At 35.8% G+C, this 21,988-nt stretch overlaps 1 long non-coding RNA gene across 1 annotated transcript; it reads right to left on the bottom strand.

Moving 5' to 3' along the window:
* Window positions 1–766: 766 nt before the first annotated feature.
* On the bottom strand, window positions 767–21,085 carry LOC108498146. The gene is made up of 2 exons (XR_001875082.1): window positions 20,772–21,085; window positions 767–1,377 (listed from the first exon to the last, which is right to left on the bottom strand). It is a non-coding gene; the product is annotated as an uncharacterized LOC108498146 (long non-coding RNA).
* Window positions 21,086–21,988: the final 903 nt, after the last annotated feature.

The raw sequence follows: 21,988 nt of genomic DNA, 5'->3' as shown, positions 1-21,988 counted from the left end.
AGAGACTAGACTTTCCTCTTGTTTGGGACATAAGCTTTGCAAACAGTAAATGAAAAGTAAACTTTAATAAACCCAAAATCTGATTTACTCTGAAATCTTGAATATGAGACTAATCTTTAAAGAAACAGCATTAGATGCTTAATGCTATGGCATTTGGGCAGGATGAGACTCCTCTGACAGATAATGATTTCCTTCCTCCAGTGTTGAACTCCTCTAAACTTTCTACACGCTGATGCTCCAGCTTGAACTTCCCTTTTAGCTAAGTCTATTTGCTTTGCATCAAGAGACGTTGACAGTTTTCAGCTCCAGAATGGAGCTGAATCCAGATGGTTCAATGAAAGTGAAGGATAGTACCATATGACTTGGAATTTTTTTTCCCCTCCAGTACAGAAAGGAATAACTTAATGTCAGGTTGAATTTTAAATTCTAGCCAAGAGAGACAGTAAATAAGAGTTTGTTCTTACTCTGAAGGGGACAGTAAACAGGAAGAGAACAGGTCAGGTAAAAATATATAAGAGGAAAAGAGGCTAAACCTGAAACATATTTAAAATAAGTAAATTAATCCCACTCTTTAAGTGGAAAACCATTACTGTGAACTATGGCCCAAATTTAAACCTCAATGGTTTTTGACTTGTATAGAGACAGTCTAACACGGTATTCTCAGGGACTCAGAAGATAAAATCAGGATCTTCACAATAAAAATTAACCTTAATGAAAAAAATCAATCTATTTCAAGCAATCATTCAGCAGTGAAGCATTTGCAACAGTTATGTATACAGTTCCTTTTATTTTTCACAAGCTCTGTGCTAATTCACTGCTGGCACTTGCTGGGCAAATCTTACAGAAATTATTACTACTGCAGAGGTGGAATTGATTTCTTGCTACAAGAGTTGTGCTTTTTCAACTTTCACTTTCATCAGACGGTTCCTAGCCCTCCTGCTTTCACACAGAAAAGAAGCTACACAGAACTTGATGATCATCTGGTGACAGGTCTGACATCTGGTCCCGGAATTCTGGATGGTTGAAGGCTCTAGATTTAGCATCATGAAGCAGAGATTTATTGTAGTGACACCCAAGAAGAATGCAAAAGATCTGTCTATTCCCTTATCTGTCACCCTGGCCACTCCTCTGCATCTTTCCCCTGGACTACCTTAAACACAAACATTTTAGCAGTGAACTATACTCCAGCTACACCAAAACACAGCTGTGCCTTTTCATCAGTCACTGAGGACATATTCACATAAGACATCACTGATTTCAGGCAAACCGTAAGGCCAGTTTATTAGTTCCCATGATGCTCCATGTCACAGAAGTGGCTCAAGGTATCTCAGTAGCATTTTTGTCTCCACAATGAGACCTTTCCTCAGCAGCCGCAATCTTGAGAAAGTCAAGAAAGAAGAATAGGAAATCAGGCTCTCAGTTACACAGCTTTGAACTCTTTACTATAGAACATGAGAAAAAGCACACTTCTGCTTGCTTTCAGAAAAAAAAAAAGAAAACACAAAGACAACTTTTAGTGCACTTTCTCACAGCTGCAAACAAAACCCAAAGAAGAAAAGAGGAAATACAGATATTTCTGGAACACAGGAATGTAAAACTTCTCAGAAAAAATAGTTTATTTTAGCTCATCTAGCCATTTCTATTTACATAAATGACTAACACTTCAGAATTTTGAACAGCATTTGACCTTGAAGACTTCTTTCTGCAATTAACACTACAAGCAGTTAACTTCAAATACATATGAACAGTGCAGTTCTCAAGAAAGACCCAGAGATGGGCAGAGAATACTGAATTCTCTGCTACTTATTCTGGAACAGTTCCTACAAAAATGAATAAGCTTCCTTATACAAAATCCTTCTGGCAATTTCACTTCAAAAAGGTACTCCGTTCTTTTACGGAGCTTTTATCTTTCTGTGCATTTGTAAATACATTGCCCTCAGCAATGCTTACAAATTAGCTGACACTTATCAAAACTACTGCTGTAGTCTTGATTTAAGTGAGTTACTATACTTGGCATGTATTAATGTAAGGCTGGGAAAATGCAGATAGCATTCTTTTGCCTATCTATCTATATATATACACATATACACATATCTTCACATATATGTACCTATATATCCACACACTCACAGACCACACATACAAAAAAAATTATTATTTGTTCTAGAGCAACATTCACTACTTATGCATGTGCCTGAAGATAGTAACTTTTACAAAAGTTGTAAAGCATTATTTCTCAGTTTAACTCCCAAATCTGGTATCTGAAGTTCATGGAATATGCTTAAATCTGTATAAACTAGCAGGTTTTATCTAGTCTAAGTCTAATTTGCAATTTCATTTTTCTTCTCAGTTTCTGAAATATAACAAAAGTAGATTTACTCTTTAATTTAAACACTCATACATTAGCTGATGTATAATCTTTGACATATTACGTATCCCTAAAATTCCACCTGCTGAGGTAAATCTATTGTCTTATCTGTTATAATTTCTTAAATGTTATTTTATATATTATTATAGATAATCACAATCACTGAAATGTTTGCGACGCTACACACTGGACACTTCCCAGATATTTCAGGACAGAGTCTTTAGAATCATAGAATCACTTAGGTTTGAAAAGACATTTAAGATCATTTAGTCCATCTCTGTGGAAGAATAAATTTACTTTTTTTCATATCTGTTTTCCTCCTCTTGTTTAAACCGCTAGCATTATTAAGTTTTACTTGTAGAAGGGGAAAACAAAATTAAACAATAACCCCAAAACTCAAAGAAAACCCAGATTTTCTTTGAAAGCTACCCATCCAAATAATAATGACAAGAAAAAGCATAAAAGAACATACATTGCTATTACATTTATTGAACAGAACCATCCACTGAATATAACAGTGGGTTCTACTTAAAAAAGAACAACTGTGCTACAATGTGGCCAAAACAAAAAACATGATCACCTCTGTGACTGTGTTCCTTGGAAAACTATAAAATATATCATATCTGAGTAGCCTCATTATTACTTGTCATTTCCCACTTTGTTTAATATGTCAACCATTCAAAAAAAAAAAAAAAACCAAAACAAACCACAAAATCAAACCACCCCCACAAAAAAAATCTCAAACATAGAACAAAAGGTTTCCATAAAGTATAAAGCTTGTGCTCCTCGAATGAACTGAAGACAAGTAGCCATATCTTGCAGTACAGATATTTGCCTATGACACACACATGGTGCAAACTCTGTGGCTGAAACAGTAAGGTTCATTTTTATGAATGACAGAGTCTGTATAAATAATGGTATGAATAGTAAGGTTGCTATTGGCCATTAATTTTCCCTCAATTTTTCATTGTACCATACTTTTGGAAAAATAATTATTTATACAGCTTAAGGACGAAAAATGGTCCAGTAATCACTCTACACACTGAAATGAAATTCAAAATGAGAGTTTCTTAAAACATTTAACCATGAAAACACATTGGTAGCATAAATTAAAATACTACAGGGTACCAACAAAGATCTGTGGGGCAGATCTGTTTAACAGACATAGGGACTAAAACCATCTTAGACTTTGTTAATAGCGTTTTTAATTAGCAATAGCTTAAGCAATCATAGTCATTTAAATAAACTAAATGTGCTTCATTTCTGTAAATTTCAAGCCTTGGTGCTGCAATTACAACAAAGCATTTTTGTTCTCAAATTAAATGAAACTTTAGCACTGAAACATTCGTGATTTTGAGGAAACATCTGCATGCAAAGCAGTATTTGAAAATGCATGCTAAACTTCAGGGAAAAGCTCAGATGTCATCAGCTTCAGTGAAACTGAACCAGCCTACAAGTCAGCTGAATCTGTGTTCAAGTCTCTGTGCTATAGACAAAAAATAAAGACATAGCATATAGCAGTGAAGCATTAATCGCACTACCTGCATACAGGTCCTGAAGGCGTGAAGTTTTTTTTCTTTGTCTAATTTTCCTGTGAATACACCTTCTGTGAGCTGCATTAGCTGTATTAGTTTGTTAGCTCTTTGCCTCCAACTTCCCTTAATTTCTGGATATTCTGAGAAACATTCAGTTAAAAGTCATTTTTGGCCTAACACAGAAAACTAAAGTTCATATCCAAAAGTATTGGGTCACAGCTTCCGAGCTGCGTAATTCTGGAGAAAATGCAGAAGAAATTGTTAACTTACATGGACTTGGGTACTAATGGTAAATGCTGCTCCAGACCATGTGACAAACTGTGAAGATTTGATAACAGTATTTGAAAACATGCATTAACTGAGTTCGTTCAATTTCTAAATGAAATGCTAATGTTAAACCAAATTGACCAAAAATACTCTTTCACTCCTCTGCAGGCAGAGGTGATCAAGTCCTCAGTTCTAAAAGTCAAACAACATTCCAGAAGAAATGAAAAGAGAGATAAAGAGCTATCACTGTTTACATCTCTGTAAACAGGCAAATAACTGCTAATAAGCAGCATGACTGTCCTGTTTTGGAACTTGGCTACCTTTATAATATTACAACTTGGAGGAAAGATCTGACCTGCAAAATCATTGTTATTTGTTTCTATTTACTTTACTTTTTTCTTCTGTGTATTCTGGTAGGTTTTGTATATTTAAAGCATTTAGAATGTATGAACAGGCATCTAATCACGTGTAAAGCAACTTAGACTACTGGATCCTCAATATTTGCCTGATATTCAAAATTAGGTTTGTGGATGATCAGAAGCTTTGACAGTGGTATTTGACACAGGAGCTGCAGTCTGACTCCCAGAGCAGAAATGCAAATTACAGTAATACAGAAAGCAAATGCATTTTGATTTGCAAATCTTTGTTTCAGATTTAGCAGCTATTCATGTCTGATTAAAACCCAGAGACTGAAATACAACTATTATAATAGGACTTCTAAAACCTAATTTTTCAACTCATTAGTAATTCATGCGTTTTGATCAAATTTTCACTCTCTAGTAATTCATTAAAGCATATCTTTGAAAGACAGTTGCATAAAAAGTTCTACAATTAGACAGATTCAAACCAATTCAGTAGCTTTGTTTATAGGGCAGCTGCCAAAACTTGAGTCACTAAGTCAGCCTGTGACATGCCCGCTTGTATAACTTGTATTCTTTGGCAGCATTTGAGGGGTTTGCATATCTCTTGTTGGATACATAACTCTACTCACATATCAAAAAATGAAATGGAGTGATAAATTTGTATAAAATTAGTTTTCAAACTGTACTCATTAAATCCAGCGGAGATCGGTGTATTTTTTTACATCCTGCACCACCCTCTTACTTGGTGGCCAAAGAAAGGGCAAAAACTTGAAGCTGGTAAATGGCAAACTTCTTGCCTTACATCACAATTTTGATTAAAAGAAAGCTTTAAAATCAACCAGGATACTATATCTTCTCTGATAGCAGAGCTTGGTAGATATACAAAAAGAACAAATTTAATGAATTTGTCACAAGCACCACTGACTTCAGCCTGCTGCATATCGATAGCCACCTCTGTGTAGAGAGAGAAAGCACATTCTCTCTCGCTCTGTCTCTCCATCTACTTAATTGAATTAGGGAAAGGACAGGTGAAAGAGTAATAAATTTCAAGCACATTTGTTAGCTTTTTAAGCTAAAATTGGATTCAATACCGAAATAATTGGTCTCTGCCATTCAGAAATCTGTTCCACTATTTTTCTGCAAATTTTATGCCTCTGAGAGTTGTTTCCTAACTAAATGGCTCAAGCAATAAACATTTTGGGAGATGATTTCCTTTCCTTCCTTTAATGTCTAGAAAATGATTAGGCTTTTTAAACCATCAGCTTTTAGCTCGATAACCGCATTTCAGTTCTGGATTAAAAGAGTCTCTGGTCATCAACAGTTACTTTTTTCCTCCTAAACAGGTTTATTTAGTGGAACGATCAACTCTTAACAATTTGATGACTCTGGCATCCTCTTTAGGTGGTATAATACAATCCAATTTCATAAGAGATTTCAAAGCTAGTCAGACCTTGCTTAGCAGTTCCTATTTATCTTTCTCTGGAAAAGAAAGGAAATGTTTTGTTTGCTTTTTTGTCTTGTTTTCCCTTGAAGGATTCCAGTAGGCCAGTTTGAAATCCAGAATATTAATTACTTTATATACCATTACATCAACATGATCTGAAGGAAACAGATTTTTCTGAGTTTCCTGTTCTAAATGATGTGAGTTCAGATAGAACATTTGATAGTTGAGGACTGGGGCCTCTCTACATGCAATCAGTTCTTCCTTATCTAGTAAAGCATTCTTTTTAATTTCATGTTCTGTTAGTGCCAGGCTGAAACAAAATTGCATTATTTTTCATATTTGACCTTTCCACACCTACAACTTTACCTCTTTACACTTTGAAGTAGGGTGTCTGATGGTCAAGGATGAGAAGGAGAAATAAAAGTAGACATTAAGGAAGTGAATCTGTGGAGCCTGAGGTCACCTTAGAGGATACAGAATCAGTGTTTCTCCACTATCTAGAATCCGACTCGTATTGTGTAAGTTTTGCTTGAATTCTGGTGAAACACATTCATCAGATGACTAAACAGAGAAGAACTTGAAGAGGAACTTGTCACCCACTGGCTGGAGATGAGTACACAGCCTGAGAGGTGAAGTGTCAAAATTCCTATGAGGGAAGAACATGAACCAGTTCCAGTCAAGAGAATGAAAGGTAAGTAGGCAGACAAGAATGCACACAAGCTGCAGGAAAGCCTTGTCAGAGGCATCTCTTCTGGGACAGAGAGCTGCCTCTCTGCATTAGGTCATCTGTGATGTTTTAGGTCATCTAAACACTCTCATCTATGATCCATTTCCCATTAAAAGTTGGACTAGATGATTTTTCAATTTCTCTTCCAACCTTGCCTGTTCTGGAGTTGTGCACATTACTTCTTTAACACCCTCTATATGGGCCATATTATGGTGCTCCTGGAACTAGTCATTTTCAGACCACCATAAAACCCCACTACCAGGCTGAACTCTAATTTGTTGACAAATAGTTTATATCAGATGGTGGCAAAATGGCATAAAGACCCATTGTAGAGTGTACAGCTAGGAATTTCCTTCCTAAAAAGAAATCGTTCTAGGCTTCGGGTCAGACGTAAAAGAAGGTCAAAATTACTTTATGGATGCGTAGTTTTTTGGTTTCTCTTGAAATCACTGGGTGTGGCTGTAAAGTTCTACTTCCCATGCCAGATACAGAGGTTTAAAAATTATACACAGAAGAATGGGCTTCAGGATTTTATCTTGTAACAAGTAATTGATAACAGCAGTGTTAATTGTAGTGTAATAGGAAGAAAAAAAAATACACAGAAACCTGAAACCAGTTGGGAGGCTGGCCACTGCCTGAAACAGCAAAGGTCTGCTTCCATGTGCACAATCTGATGAAGGAAGGAAAATATCTGTTTATAGTAGAAAAAAAACCCAGTGCTGCTGGCAACATGAGGGCACCTCACACAATATCTTCATTGTTTCTGAGTTACCCTTGATGGACAAAAATAAAACATCTAATTTAATCGAGAAAAAGAGGGTTTTTTTCTTAAACTGGCCTGAAATTGGCTGTGAAGAGGAGCTATCTAACACATCAAAGGGCTTCCTGGGCCATGGTATGCTGTTACTTTAAGGAAATCCCAGACATGACAGATTGGGATGGAAAAGAATTATACAATGCTTGTACATAATTCCAACATCAACTCTGCCAAGGAGGAGGTCTGGGGTGTTTACTGCACCTGCTTTCCTCCCACCCTTTCTTGGATTATGTGTCTGCAGGAATTGATTAGCTGATCTGGAGTATGCAGCAAGTGCATCCCTCCCTGCTCCTAATTATACAGCAAATCATGGCAAAAAAACCCCACATTTCCAAGCTTGGAAAGCAAGTTGGCAAAATGGATTGAAAGGCTAAGGAGGGAACTTAAAATCATAGGTCCCTGCTGCAGTGTTTACTGAGATATAGTAATATTTGGCTTTGCAAAAGCAGACAATTTTCAAGATGGAAGGCAAATTATAGAATCATAGAATCATTAAGGTTGGAAAGACCATCAAGATCATCAAGTCCAATGTCAACCCAGCACCACCACCAGGTTCACCATTAAACTATGTCCTCAGGTGACACATCCACATGTTATTTGAACACTTCCAGGGGTTGTGATTTCACCACTTTCCTAGGCAGCCTGTTCCAGTGCTTAACAATCATTTCAGTGAAGAAATTAAATGTGATTACTTTAGTAAGGCAGGATTCCTCACATAAAAACATCAAATTCTAAATTAGTAAAATATTCTCATACCTCTGATTTCCCTGTAATTCCCTATTTGTAAGAAAATATTTTTGTCTGCACTATCCTCATGTTGAAAATGCTTTTAATACTTTCTTAGCATTAAGGGGAAAAACAGAATTTTAATTTTATCCAAAAGACAAAAAATGTTTCATATGAAAACTTTAGTGTCAGTGATAAATGCAATCCTGAATTTGTTTGATCTGTTTCAGACTAGGAATATTAGATGCAGTTACTAATATTATTTCCTTTGCAGGAAAGCTGGGGACCTCAGAGCAAAATATTCTGTTTCAAAGCTAATGTGTGCTGTTTCACCACAGAAAGCATTTCCAGTATTACTGGCCTTAACTCATATTGTTTGTTCTCAAGAATCCTTCTTGGAACTGAAACTCACCTTGACCCTGCATAACTAAGTGCTGTGACTACCCTATTGTGCAGGGGTAGCAATTTTATTTTTTAACTAGTAACTGATACTCAAATATGATTTCTATTTTCTCATGAACACTAGTTGTCATATATTTATCATACTAAACTGCAAATGGATAAGCCTTCAATATACAATATATTTTAGAAGGAAAGAAATTGATTGGGTAAAGAGTTGAAAGATAATTTCTTCCTATTAATATTTAAAAACCTCTACGTAACAGCACACCACACCTTTCCTACTCTGTTGTAAACACTTGAAGTAGCCAGACAGGTTTTTGAAGGTCACATTGTATTATTATGGATGAAGTTCCATAAAAAGGCTGAATTACAATGTTTCTGCTATCATTTGTGGCAATATGTAGAAATAAACATGTGACCTGTACCACAGATGCTGTAATTTGTAAGTTTTTTCAAAAAGAAACATATTTTATAATGTGCTTGATGGTTTGGGTCTTTTTCCAACTTACATATAATCACTTCTACTACACAAGGCCCATGACAAAAAATGGAACAAAGTATACCACCTACTTTTTCTTGCATTAAAAAAAAAGTGATGAAAGTAAGCTTATTGAAAAACAACAGCTTTGGAGGACATGCTTAAATACAAAGATAGTACAGAAATTTAGGATGACAGGTTAAAAGGGAACAGAAAGTGCAATCAAGAACCTGCCTATACCCGTGCTGCCGCTGTTCCTTCTCTGCCAGACGTTCATCCCATTCAGTCCTGTTACAGGCTTTCCCAAAGAGTTGTTCCTGTAAACAAGTTAACTGCTGACAAGGTGCCACAGTAATCCAACAATCTTTGTACCTCACAATATGTGTGACAACTTTCAGAAGATTGAGCCAGTTCACATCACTAGAGAACACTAACATCAGCACTGGTGTGAGATCACGGAGGTGCAAGGCTGACTAGCAAACCCACATCCTGATCATGCAGGAAGATGTTTATAAGTACATGACCAGGTTTGCATGTTTGCTTTTCTTTCATAGAAAAGAAAAGCCTACTGGATTAATTAAACACTTCATTTCCAAACTATACAGTATACTTGTCAATTTAGAGCTGCTGAAATTTTGAAGGAATTAATTTGAACATTTATAATTTTCTCTCTTTCAGCTCCAGTTTTTTTATCCTCCTTTTAGCTGTCTGCTGCTAGTTTGTTATTAAAAAATAAATAAATCTTTCATTTCTCTGCACTTATATGTTTTGAATCATAGGATTACATATATCACTAGTTTCCAAACAATTTGCTATTTCTGGTACTCTATGAAACCATTTTTAATAAATATGAATGTCTTCCCTCTCACTGGAAACCTTGCACCAGCCAATGCTACAGAAGAATATGAAAGGTGTATGAATCAAATACAAAGAGAAGCTGGAGAAACACATTGCAAGTAAAATGCCTTGTGAAATTCTTACTTTCTAAGACATTTCTATGTGAAGTTTATTCTCAGAAGAAATAGTAGAGTGTAAAATCAGTAGCCCTAATTTAAGCTAAAAAGTGTTTCAGAAAAATTATATTAATTATAAGTCCTGAATTTCTGTTATAAGGTTTGCAGACACAACCTTTATAGAGTGTGTATGGAAAACCAGGGAAAAATTACGAAGTACTACATTGTTGACAGGCAGTGGCTGCCTCTCTTTGTCTTTGCCCAACAAGTTCTTCTCAGACAAAGTCAGAACTAGAACAAGAAAAATGGTTAATATTTACAAGGAGCAGGTAATTCTGAACCTCTTCTCCTAGTTTTTTGCTAGAGCACACTTAAGTGCCTCTTTCATCCAGGAACTTGTTAGAACCTCTTACTCTGTCTTGGATCTATCAAACTACTGACATTGATAATAAACCTCTTTCTCAACATGCCCTTACTGAAGAAGAGGAACTTTCAAAAGCTAACAGTACCCAGCAGCTTCTGGCAAAGGGATTTAAAAATCAAACTAGAAAACAAAAAGTGAAAAATGGTGGTCATAATAAATAAAACTAAAATTCCAAATAACACCAAAAGTTACAAGAGAAACATTTCACATTGTTTTCTGGTTTCATCTCTTACTCAGATCTTATTTTGACATAGCCTCTAAACATTTATATGGCTAATACCACAGCAAAACCAAAAGTCTTTCTCTTCCCGAGAAAACACCAAGAAACTCTTTTTTGGAAACACAGTTTTTGCTGAACATGGGTTATGTAGGTGAGCCTCTACTAGGAAAAGCAGCCTAGAGTTAACTAAGTTTAATTTTTAAAATTAACTGCTTCAACTTAAATATTTTGCTTCCCTTGAGACAAAAATTATAAATTGCAAGCTTTTGTTCACATACTGCCCAATGTAATTTCTAACCGCAAATGAAATGAAATATGCATTATTTAATTTGCTCGCATGCTTTTTTCCAGAGTCCACTCTATGATTTCTGGAATGCTAATTACTTCATAATTTTTCTCTGCCCTATCCATAATCCTGCTGGGGATCCAGACAGAGAGAAATTTAGGCAAAATTAAATAGATTGTAGAAAGCCCAGTTTTGGAATTGCATTCTGCACTGCTTTGTTATGTTTTACTACAGTTCCCCTTCTCACATGAATGAAGCATATTCTTTATTTTCTATGCTTGATTGTGCAGAAATGAATGACTAAAATTTACAGTGGAGCACCTGAAACAGGAAAACATTAAAGATTTAGTCCTATCTTCAAGAAGTCTTTTACAATTTTCCTTAATGGAGATAGCATTTTGTATGGTAAAATTCATATGGGCACTTGATGGCTATGGACCATTGAAACAAACTTTTGGGTTTGTTTCTGACTCTTTAACCAATTTATGTGTCCTTTTTATACAAATCAGAGCTGCGCTTTGCACCTAGTGAGCATTTAGTGCAGAGAAACAAAATACTTTCTCTGGGAAACACTAAGAAATGAAACAACCTGCAAGATTACCACCAACATGACCCCCTTCTCAGCTACCACACAGAAGACTATTTCACTCTGTGTTGAAATTTCATATTCTAAGAACTTTGATTTGCAGATTGAATTTTGAAGGAAGAGTTCCTGTAACGTGCAAACTCTGTTTATCTCACCAAAACTTCATTTCTGTTTGTTCTGGAAGCTGCTTGTCTGAATTTAAAAGGAAAGCACTTGGTTTGCCCTCAGGGCTTAGTACAAACAAAGATTTGGGAAATAATTCATTTGAATGTAGAAGAAGTAGTAAGAGAAGAGTATTTACATGTAAATATCTGTTTTTTAAAAATTCAGAAAAAATCAGCGAACTGCAGGAAATGAGATGGCCAGATAAGCAACAAACTATATTTTTTTGCTTAACATGATACCAATTTGAATTTGCAAGTATTAACTGTGAAATATAACCGGAAAATGTAGTTGAGTCAAAAACCCAACAGCAAGATACGCAACTAAAATTTAGCATCAAAAGAGTATTTCTAAGCAACATATCTATAGAGAGAGTAAAGAGCATGTGTATAATATACAAACATGAATGTTAACAAAAGCAGTGAAAGTACTGTTCGTTTAGCTGTAAATAAAAGCTGGTTAAAACTACTAATCATGGAAAAAACCACTCATAGAGATAAACATAAAATGTGAATGCAGAGATAAAGGTATATGCTATTTGATCTGTACTAAACAAAAAGATAATGTTCTGGACATTTTTTTAAATTTATTTATTGTCTCAGTGGGGTTGATTTGTTTCATATACATGGTGTTGGTTTGGAATTTTTAATCAACAGTTTTCCAGTTAATTATTAAAATGCCTAAAGCTTCTGCTTTGGAAACTTTAGAACTTTTTGTAGCTGACATAATGGAAACAGAATTGAGGAGTTTCTAAGCACTTCTATGAACATACTGTTCAGAGCATAAGAATAGGGACATCCTACCACATTATTTGACTATTAAGAAAGGAAGTGCTGTTAAGAAGTTACGTAATATCATCACAGATGTGGGTGTATTAGTGGTAAATTCCTAAAAAATTTAACAGTTAGGAGTTATGAATCCATATACATGCACCTCCATCCTATTGCCCAGACATCTATATGACCTTTCAGTATCTCCCAAGCACCATACCTACATTCGTCAGACTTTTATTTTGTTCCTATATTAAAAAGGATCCAGGAGGAAAATTACTTTCTTCATTTATGGCCACAAGTCAGAATAGCCCTGAGCCACATTGGTAATGACATTCCTTATCTGTCGCAATCTTGGCTTCCTTTTGTTTGCTGGGCTTTTTGGGAACACTTTGTATAGTAATTACTCTAATCTTGTTCTCTTTCCTAATACATTTCCACATTAAAAAAAAAAATAAAAATGGAATGTAATGCAGGATAATTAATTTATACTGTTAGAAAGAAATTCAATAAACTGGGAAAATCTATCAATTTCAGTCACTGTAAACAGGGCAGACCTGAGCACCAAAACTGACTACAGTCGGGCAGAAGACACAAATGGGAATATTCAGCAGCTGTTTCACAGTGTTTGGATTTTTTTAAACAGAAAAAGAGGGATCAAAATTGTTATGAAATCCCTGAAAGTGAGACAGCAAAGTCTTTTGTGTTCCTTCCTCCTACAGGGTCAAGAAAGAAAAAAGTTAGTGAAAAGAGGTAGTAAAAAAAATTACATATCTGAAATGCATGCAGTTTCTCCTGCACTGTTCTGGCACACAGGCTTTTCATTTAGTCTTTTTGGATGTTTTCTCCATTAAAACTACAAGCAATGTAGAGTGAAAGTATTTCTCCCTGATTTACGTAAACAGTGAATGTATCAGAGAGTACACAGGAATTGTCAAACTTCCATATCCTGTCTCTGATAGCAGTCACTATCACTGTAAGAAGAAAGCAAGTAAGGGTAACAAGATATCCTTATCAACATGGAAAGCTGATCCCACCCTCTGAAACTGATTCATGTACAGAAGATAACTAGCCTCAAAACAACTGTAAAAAAAATATGAATAATCTTGCTACCTCTACAAAGTGGCAGTCTGTCCTTCAGTCATTTGGCTGCAATGTTACATAAAAATTCTTGACCTTCTAGTGTATTTCCAAGAGAACATCTCATTTCTCCATCACAGCACAAGATCCCATCTCATGCTCAGTTCTGTTGCCTAATGATAGATGACCGTTCTTTTTCCCAGCCAAAACACACACACTTCTAGCACAGGATTGTCAGTGGCAGCATACAAAAACAAACTGTACCAGGTTTCTACTCTACAACCACCCTCAAGATATATCAATGATGTTCAAATTATGCCATGCATTTGGTCATCATAAGAATTTAGAATTTATTCAGATATTATTACACAGATTTCTATGCAATTTCTAGCAATACCAAAGTAGATTCCCTTACTCTCTCTACTTTATCAGTGTCTAACTACAGGACTTCTGTGAACCTTGTGCTGCTTCCCAGCATCAGACAACATAATTTGGAAAAGTCATTGACACTTTCCTAAAATGCATCTAATTCTTCAGGCATGATGTGAAACTAAGGAAAAGAACAATTTAACTTTTTTTCCACAGATTTGGTACTCTGTTTACCTGTAAGAAGTCAAGTCTTCTTTAAAATAATCTCAAATGTGAATTGAAAAAATGAAATGAAAAACCAAAAAGGAGCTTTTTCAGTGTGAGTGTTGAAAATTTCCACTGGGAAAACTGCAAAGAAAATTCGGCATAAAACAAGTTTAAATATGCTTTATAATAATATTGTCCTTTGCAAACTCATTTAACTTTCTCTATCAAAAACTTCAAAAATGTTATTCACCAATATCTGATATTACACAAATAAAATTTCTTGTGAAAAAGTCAGTTTTCAAAAAAGGTAAACAAAAGTTACAATGAGTAATATTGTTACTTAACAAAGTTATAAGTGTTCCTGTATTGAGAGGGATATAAATGATGTAGTGACTAGTAAATCCTAGTAGAAGGATTTAGGTGAAACTTTGGAGAGAGTTTTAATTTAGCAGTTCACCTTAATACCATCCTGTGTTCCCCTTGTTGCTGGGTATTATCACATCAGATAATTAGAACAATAGTATAAAATTTCAAAGTTAATTTTTTCCTTATCTTTTGCATCCAGTCCTTCTATGCCATTCCAAAAAAATGGAAGCTGCTGCATTAGATCATCTAGCATATCTCAATACAGACTGTTCTTTACAGACAAGATTGCTTGTTCTAAAAAAATCCACAATGTTGGGATTTCCACAACTTCTATCCAGTGTCCCTTTCTTCACAGGTTTCACTCTCAGGAAGCTTTCATATATTCAAATCTTAATTTTATTTTAGAGATTTCATCTTGTTTTACTGGCTTCCAGCTCAGTGGATTATTCTAAATACTTCCTAATTGTTTGCATCTGAACTAATAGTATGAGGACAGAGAAGCAGGCCATGTCAAAGCTGAGGGTGAAAAAGAGAGACAGCAAAGATAGAGGCCACTGAGTGCTCTTAAAGTGAAGGTAAATTGCTCAGAGTTAGTACAAGATATTCTGGGAGCCAACACAGAGCTGCAAACTTCCAAAATAACTTATGCTGCCAACTATGCTATTTAATAAATAATTAGTAACTGACTAATCTACTTTAAATTTCCAAACTAGAGTAATGTGAGGACTTATTATACAAGAGAAAGAGGGGAAGTATAATGTTTACATTCTTTTCACATAGCAGTATCATTTTATGAAGAATTAGATAAATAAAAATAGACCACATAAAAAGAATTTGAGCAAAATTGTTCAGTCTTTCAGGATGTTGGATATCTGCATTATTTTCTCCGTAAGTATGTTAATTAACTCAGGATTCCCACAAAGGAAAGTCTTATTATGAATCACCTCAAGTCTGGCTGAATTTCACAAGGCCACAGGAATGTTCCCACTCTGAAATGTACATTTAATTGGAAGGAATTAATCAACTGTTTAGAGTAGAAGAAAAACACAATTGACTCCATATGCCTGAGAGCTCAGTAGTAAACCTTTCCACAAATGAAGGCTTCTACCCCTCTACACAGAAATGTAGTGGTGCCTGGCAAACCCCGTTATTTCCAGAATATGAATGGGTTAAATTTTAATGTGCTATAATGGAGGCCAGTGCTGCAGAGTCATCCCACAATGAAAAGAAACACCACATTGCAACACAAAGGTCTCTGAACAGCCTGTACAATCATCAGTCGGTAGCACGTCAATGCTAATTAAATAGAGTTGACACAACTTTTGTAAGAAGGTGTGGAGAAAGATGCCTCAACCTGGGAAAACTTGCATAGTTTTCTTGAGTAACTTACAGTTTTAGGTAGTATCTGATTTATATAACACTTAGCAGTTCTACCTGGGAAAAAGTACTACATATGTGTACTCAAATCAGAATGGGAAAAAAAGTTAATCTGCCTGAATGCCATTGAAGTAACATGTAATAAGTGGAAAGTGTGAGAAAGAAAAATAAAGTATTGGTACAAAGTAATTCAGCTTACAAGGTAGAAGGATTCCTGATGCTTATGGGGGATAGAAATTCACTAATGTTATGCACATTATTACAATAATACAACTCTATTTTCTGAAGAGTTGTTAGAAGAGACAAAACTATTGATTTCATAAATCTGGCAACACAAATGCATAACAATAATGCACAAAAATATATTAATCACTTCACTGATCAGAAAAGTAATGTTTTCCATTTATTTTAAACAAAATAATATTTATATACTCTTAATTCCATCTGTCTTTTAGATAAGTCTATTGTGCTATTTGTGTGGTAGCTATACATAGTCATCTGAATGTTTTCCATGCAAAAAGAGTATTCACTTGAAACCAAGAAGTACCCACTTGTGAACAGATAATAAGAACAGACTTATTCTCTTATATAAGACTCTTCACATGCAGCACAATACTCCCAAATTCATTAGGACAGAGTGGATAAGAAAACTTTGGAGCAAGACAACTTACTGTCATGGGTTACCTGCTGAAGGCAGTCAAGCTCCACCCAGCCAATTGCTCACTCCCCCGACAGCAGGATGGGGGAGAGAATCAAAGGGCAAAAGTGTGAAACTCATGAGTTGAGACAAAGACAGTTAAATAGGTAAAGCAGAAGCTGTGCAAAGCAAAACAAGGTATTAATTCACCACTTCCCATGGGCAGGCAGGTGTTCAGCCATCTCCAGGAAAGCTGAATTCCTTCACGCATGATGGTTACTTGGGAAGACAAATGTCATTACTCCAGGTATGCCCCTTTCCTTCTCTTCCACCAGCTTTATATACTGAGCATGGCACCTTATGGTATGGATTATCCCTTTGGTCAGCGGGGATCATCTGTCCTGGCACTGTTCCCTCCCAACTCTTTGTGCACCCCCAGCCTCCTCACTGGCCAGATAGTGTGAGAAACAGAAAACACCTTGACCCTGTGTAAGTGCTGCTCAGCAACAATACAAACATTCTTGTGTTATCAACACTGTTTTGGCCAAAACCACAAAACATAGCACCATACAAGGTACTGTGAGGATTAACTCTATCCTGGCCAAAATCAGTACATTCACACACAACAACAACAAAAAAAAATGTAATCAGAACAAATAAAAATTTTTAACAAGGTATAGGTCAAATATGCAAGCAGAGTCAGCTCAACCCCATTTATAAACCAGGTTGTTATAAGCCATGAAAAGAGAAAAAAATAAAAAAGGAGGGGTAGATGCAGTCTCTGAAATCACTATCTATTCAATATTTTTCACGTAAGGAAAGTAAAACATCAGCAAATGCTAAGAGCAGGAGTGTACATTACAGTATTTTTTAAAATTATTTTTTCCTGTGAATGCAGGCATATACAGACACAAGCCAAACAGCTGTCTGAAGGTTTTAAGCCAATCATTTTTTTGAGAGAAGGAATTTAATGAACATTTAACAGAGCACATATTGAATTTGAGATATCTGAGCATTGAAAGAGAAGACAAATTGCAAAAATATTTCTGAGTGTTTTCCCCTCAGTACAGGCAAATTGTGTTCAAAAAGACAAATAGGACGGCTGAGAAAAACATTGTACTTTTTTTTTTGTAATGGTAGTCTCAGAGCAGGTACACAGTCAGTGAGAAACCAATAATGCAGAAGAATCAATTGCAATGAAAATTACAGAGCTTTGTTCTTCTTGATAAAAAAAAAAGAACAAAAAACATAGTCAAAGACCATGTATTGAAAATATTAAGTGACCCAGATAAAAAGAGTGCATGTTTGTTAAGAAAAATGCCTGTCATATCTTTTTTTGTGAAATAGGTCTTGGCCCAGTTAAACACCTGATACTGGAAAAAAATTCATAAATAAGTTTTAAAAAATCAAGGACATAAACAAGTAGGGCCAGTGAAAGTATTGTTTGTGCTTTCTCTCCTGTCTCTGCTTCTAAAAGAAAGATAAGTTATTAGTTTACACAATGAACCTATTTTGGCTGGACAAAGGAAAAGCAGTGGCCATTACTGTCTGAGGCACTGCACAGTCAGCAAAAGCAGCAGTTTTATGTGCTTTAAATACGCCAGGAAAAGATGACAGTTTGTGATGCACCGGGCTTTGAACAATGTGTAGGGAGGAACAAAATTCCTGAGGACAGAAAGCTCTCTACCACACTGGATACCAGTTGGAGTTTATCATGATACTCTGGAGTCTGGCTCTGACCTGTATCTTTCCTTTGACCAGATAAAAACAGCCCAAACACATGCAACAATTAGAAAGCATAAAAAACCTCTTACAAGTGGACACACCAGCAAGGAAGTCAAAGACATTGCCTGACAGCGGAGCAAAGTAAGCATCACACTGGTTTTTTCCTGAAGCAAGAGAGTTCTCCACGAGCTAGAAACATGTGGGACAGCAGCTGGGTACAGCTCAGCACTGAATTGTGAAGATGGCTTCAAGGCAGTAGGGGGTTCAGTGACTTAATGTCACAGCAGGCAGAGTAGCATGAGGTCCCAATTAAAATGATTTGGCAGATATGCAAAGACTACTGTTAGTTGGAACAGCAAATACATTTACTCTGTGGAGAACAAATTCATTCTCATCTCCAGTGAATGTACATTAGAATGCCTTTCCTGTATCTGACTCATTTGTCACTTTAAATACTATAAATTAAGCATAGTTGTTGTTGATATGCACTTGCATACAGAAATTCATGGAAAAAACCAGAAAATCTGAAGTGTGAAACAACAGCAGTGAGGGCTGTGAAAAACAAAGCTGCTACAGTAGCAAAACCAGTAAAGTTTGTTGCTGTATCTTGACACTACAGAGTGCTGATATCTCAGCAGTGACAAATCAACATGCATGTCCTTGATTATAAAACAGCTGCTAGTATGACATTCTCAGTTCCTCATATTGCTTCCTCGGTATCTACAGTGAGTGCTACACTGCAAACAAAACTGAAAATGTCTATTAATGTTTATTAGCAGCTTCTCTTTATTTGAAAGGATGAATCACCTCTTGGCTCCCCGAAACTCTGAGTTAATCTTAGCCACTCCTGAACTGACTCATATTCACTATTATTATTATTGTGGGGACTCCAGTGAGATACTCCAGTTCATATTACTAGTACCATAACACATCTGATTCAGGATGATGCTATGACCCTACCACTATCACATATGACAGGTGCTTATAACAAGATCCAGAGCAAGTCAGGATTGTCAGGGCTCCACATGTGTGTCTTTACAGAACCACCTTACTAGAAATGTGTAAAATAAAAGGTGCTATTCCTTAGAACTATTAGTTAAACTCCTGTTTGTTAAGGATTTCAGAAACAGTAGATGCAACAATGCAGTAGCATGATCCCTTAATGGACTGTTTACCTTCAGGTTACAAATATCCTACTGTGACTCCTATCAGTACAAAGTTAGTATCCAGGTCACGGATAACACAGCTACAACTGCTACCCAGAAAAATTATTATGTGGTCTACTGCCTGTACTCTAAAGCAGCCTCCCAATCCTGTAGAGTTGGTTTCTTGAGTTTGTTGATAGTCTTGTTGGGTTTTTTTCTTCTCTTTCCTTTTTTTTTTTTTTTTTTGTTTATTTTTTGGTCTAGTTGAGCCAATAACTTTACATGGGTCCAGGTTTTGCGACTAGGAATGAATGGGAGAATAATACATGGGTCTATCAATCCGCAAGCTGGGGAAATCATCTGAACTAAAAAATACTCCTGAGCTTGCTTAGGCTGTAATGCATAAACCCCTTGGAACTGTTATTCTAATTGAAGTGATCCAAAACAAAATAAGATAACATAATTCTATTTTATTGGGCATGGAGCTGGTAAGGATAAGACAAAGTGAAGAAATAACTTCTTATACTTAATTAAAAAAAAAACCAAGATACTTTTCACTACCTCTCATACCTCCTTTAGTAAATGAAAAGTCAAGAATTTTGTTACTGAATTTAACGCAGAGTGTGATTACCAGACAGGATGGTTCACCTGCATTATTGTATTCAATATTCACAAACATAGCTGCTGTGGAGGATAAACCTAATTACTAATAATCATCTCTCTTTCCTCTCACAGTCTAAACCGGACTTTATTTTATTCCAGGAAATGACCTTCATTAAGTCTGATGTCCTCTTCTGTGCTAGGACCATATGCGTATTCTCTCATGCTCTGGACCACTCAGTAATCATAGAATCCTTTAAGATGGAAAAGACCTTTATGATTATACAGTCCAACATTTAACACAGCACTGCCAAGTCCACCACTTGGATGGTGTCTCCAAGTGCCACATCTACACATCTTTTAAATATCTCTGGGGGTGATGACTCAACCACTTCCCTGGGCAGACTGTTCCAATGCTTGAAAATCCTTTTGATGAGGACATTTTTCCTCATATCCAATCTAAACCTCTTGTGGCACAAATTGAGGCCGTTTCCTTTTGTCCTATAGATTGTCACCTGGGAGAAGAGATTGACCCCTGTATGTCTACAACCTCCCTTTAGGTAGCTGCAGACAGTGATGTATCATTTGTGACACTTCTAATATTCCTCCTATCCCCACTTTCTCCTACTCCATACACCATGTTGTTTTTTTGAAAAGGTTCTCTAAGGCTTCCTTCTCATCATTTTTCTCCAGTGCCTACTTTTATTAACTATTCTGATGGCTCTTCCTCCTACTTACCAGTTTTTAAGGGGGTTCCTTTTGCCTTTTTAAGTTCATGTCATCAAAGCTCCCGACAAAGCTAGTCTTCCAGGTTTTTAATCCAAAATTCTTTTTACAAGCTCTTGACACTGGGAAGATTATTGCTTCTTTCCTTACAGTACATAGCTTTCCTCTTAAAATTTTTCTCTTCTCTGATGAAGCTTTTGCCACCTGAACAAATGAAAACATTTGAAGATAAATAATGTAAATCTGGATTTACTGAATCCAACTACCTTATTCATCTTCAAATTTGAAATTAAAGAAACAAATTATTTCTTGAGTTTGTTTATCTTTTCCACCTATCTGCAAAAAGCCAATATAAATCTATTCAGTAAAACTGAGCAAGAATTGAGGTAACCTTGACCATGAATCTGTAACAATCATGTTACATAGATAACTATAGTTTTACTGACAAGACGTGCAGCAATTGTCTTGTAAGTGATTAAACACATCACTATTAGAGCTGCAAAAGGACAACTTTAAGTCTGATTAAAATTCAGTGGCCTATTTTAGCACACACAACTATGCAGGACTTGCACTTGAATGCTCCATGAAGTACTGACACTGATGTGATGAAGAAGTGTGCTCTGAAATAGAGAAAACTGAGAATCGAGCAGGCTGGCACTGAGACTGCCAAGAAATTGACACACTTCATGGCTCAGCCCCACTGACCCAATAAACTAAATGAGACAAATTGCTTTCAAGAAAAAAAATATTTTCTGAAGGCAGTCAGAAAAATAATTTCCCACACAAAGTTCATATCTGTTCTTTTGTGTTCAAAACACTGAAGAATAATTGAAAATGTCTTAGTACTAAGCCTTGATTCTCTCACTCTGACTTTTATGTGTATTACTGAAACTCAACCCTTTCCGGGCCACTTATCTATGTAAACAGTTTCCTCTGAAGAATAAAATAATCCTTTCTGCAGCTTTTATATTATTTTTTTAACATAAAATTCCACTCCTTTTAAAGCTTCACTGGGCAATGCAAGCTACCTCATTTTCCACAGTATTCCTCCAGTCCTAATTCCAATTTAATTCTTCCTGTATTTAATTTATATATTTGAATTATTTTTCATTGGCTTAATAATTCTGGAATGCAAGGTATATGTTATTCGTCATGCCTGATGTGTCATGTTTGTCTAACAATTTTCAGCCAAGTAAACTCAATGTGGGTTTCTTATCTCTACTTATCTT

This window comes from Lepidothrix coronata, unplaced genomic scaffold (genome assembly GCF_001604755.1).
Source record: "Lepidothrix coronata isolate B3197 unplaced genomic scaffold, Lepidothrix_coronata-1.0 Scaffold56, whole genome shotgun sequence".
Taxonomy (NCBI): domain Eukaryota; kingdom Metazoa; phylum Chordata; class Aves; order Passeriformes; family Pipridae; genus Lepidothrix; species Lepidothrix coronata.
This window is presented reverse-complemented; position numbering and strand designations above follow the sequence as displayed.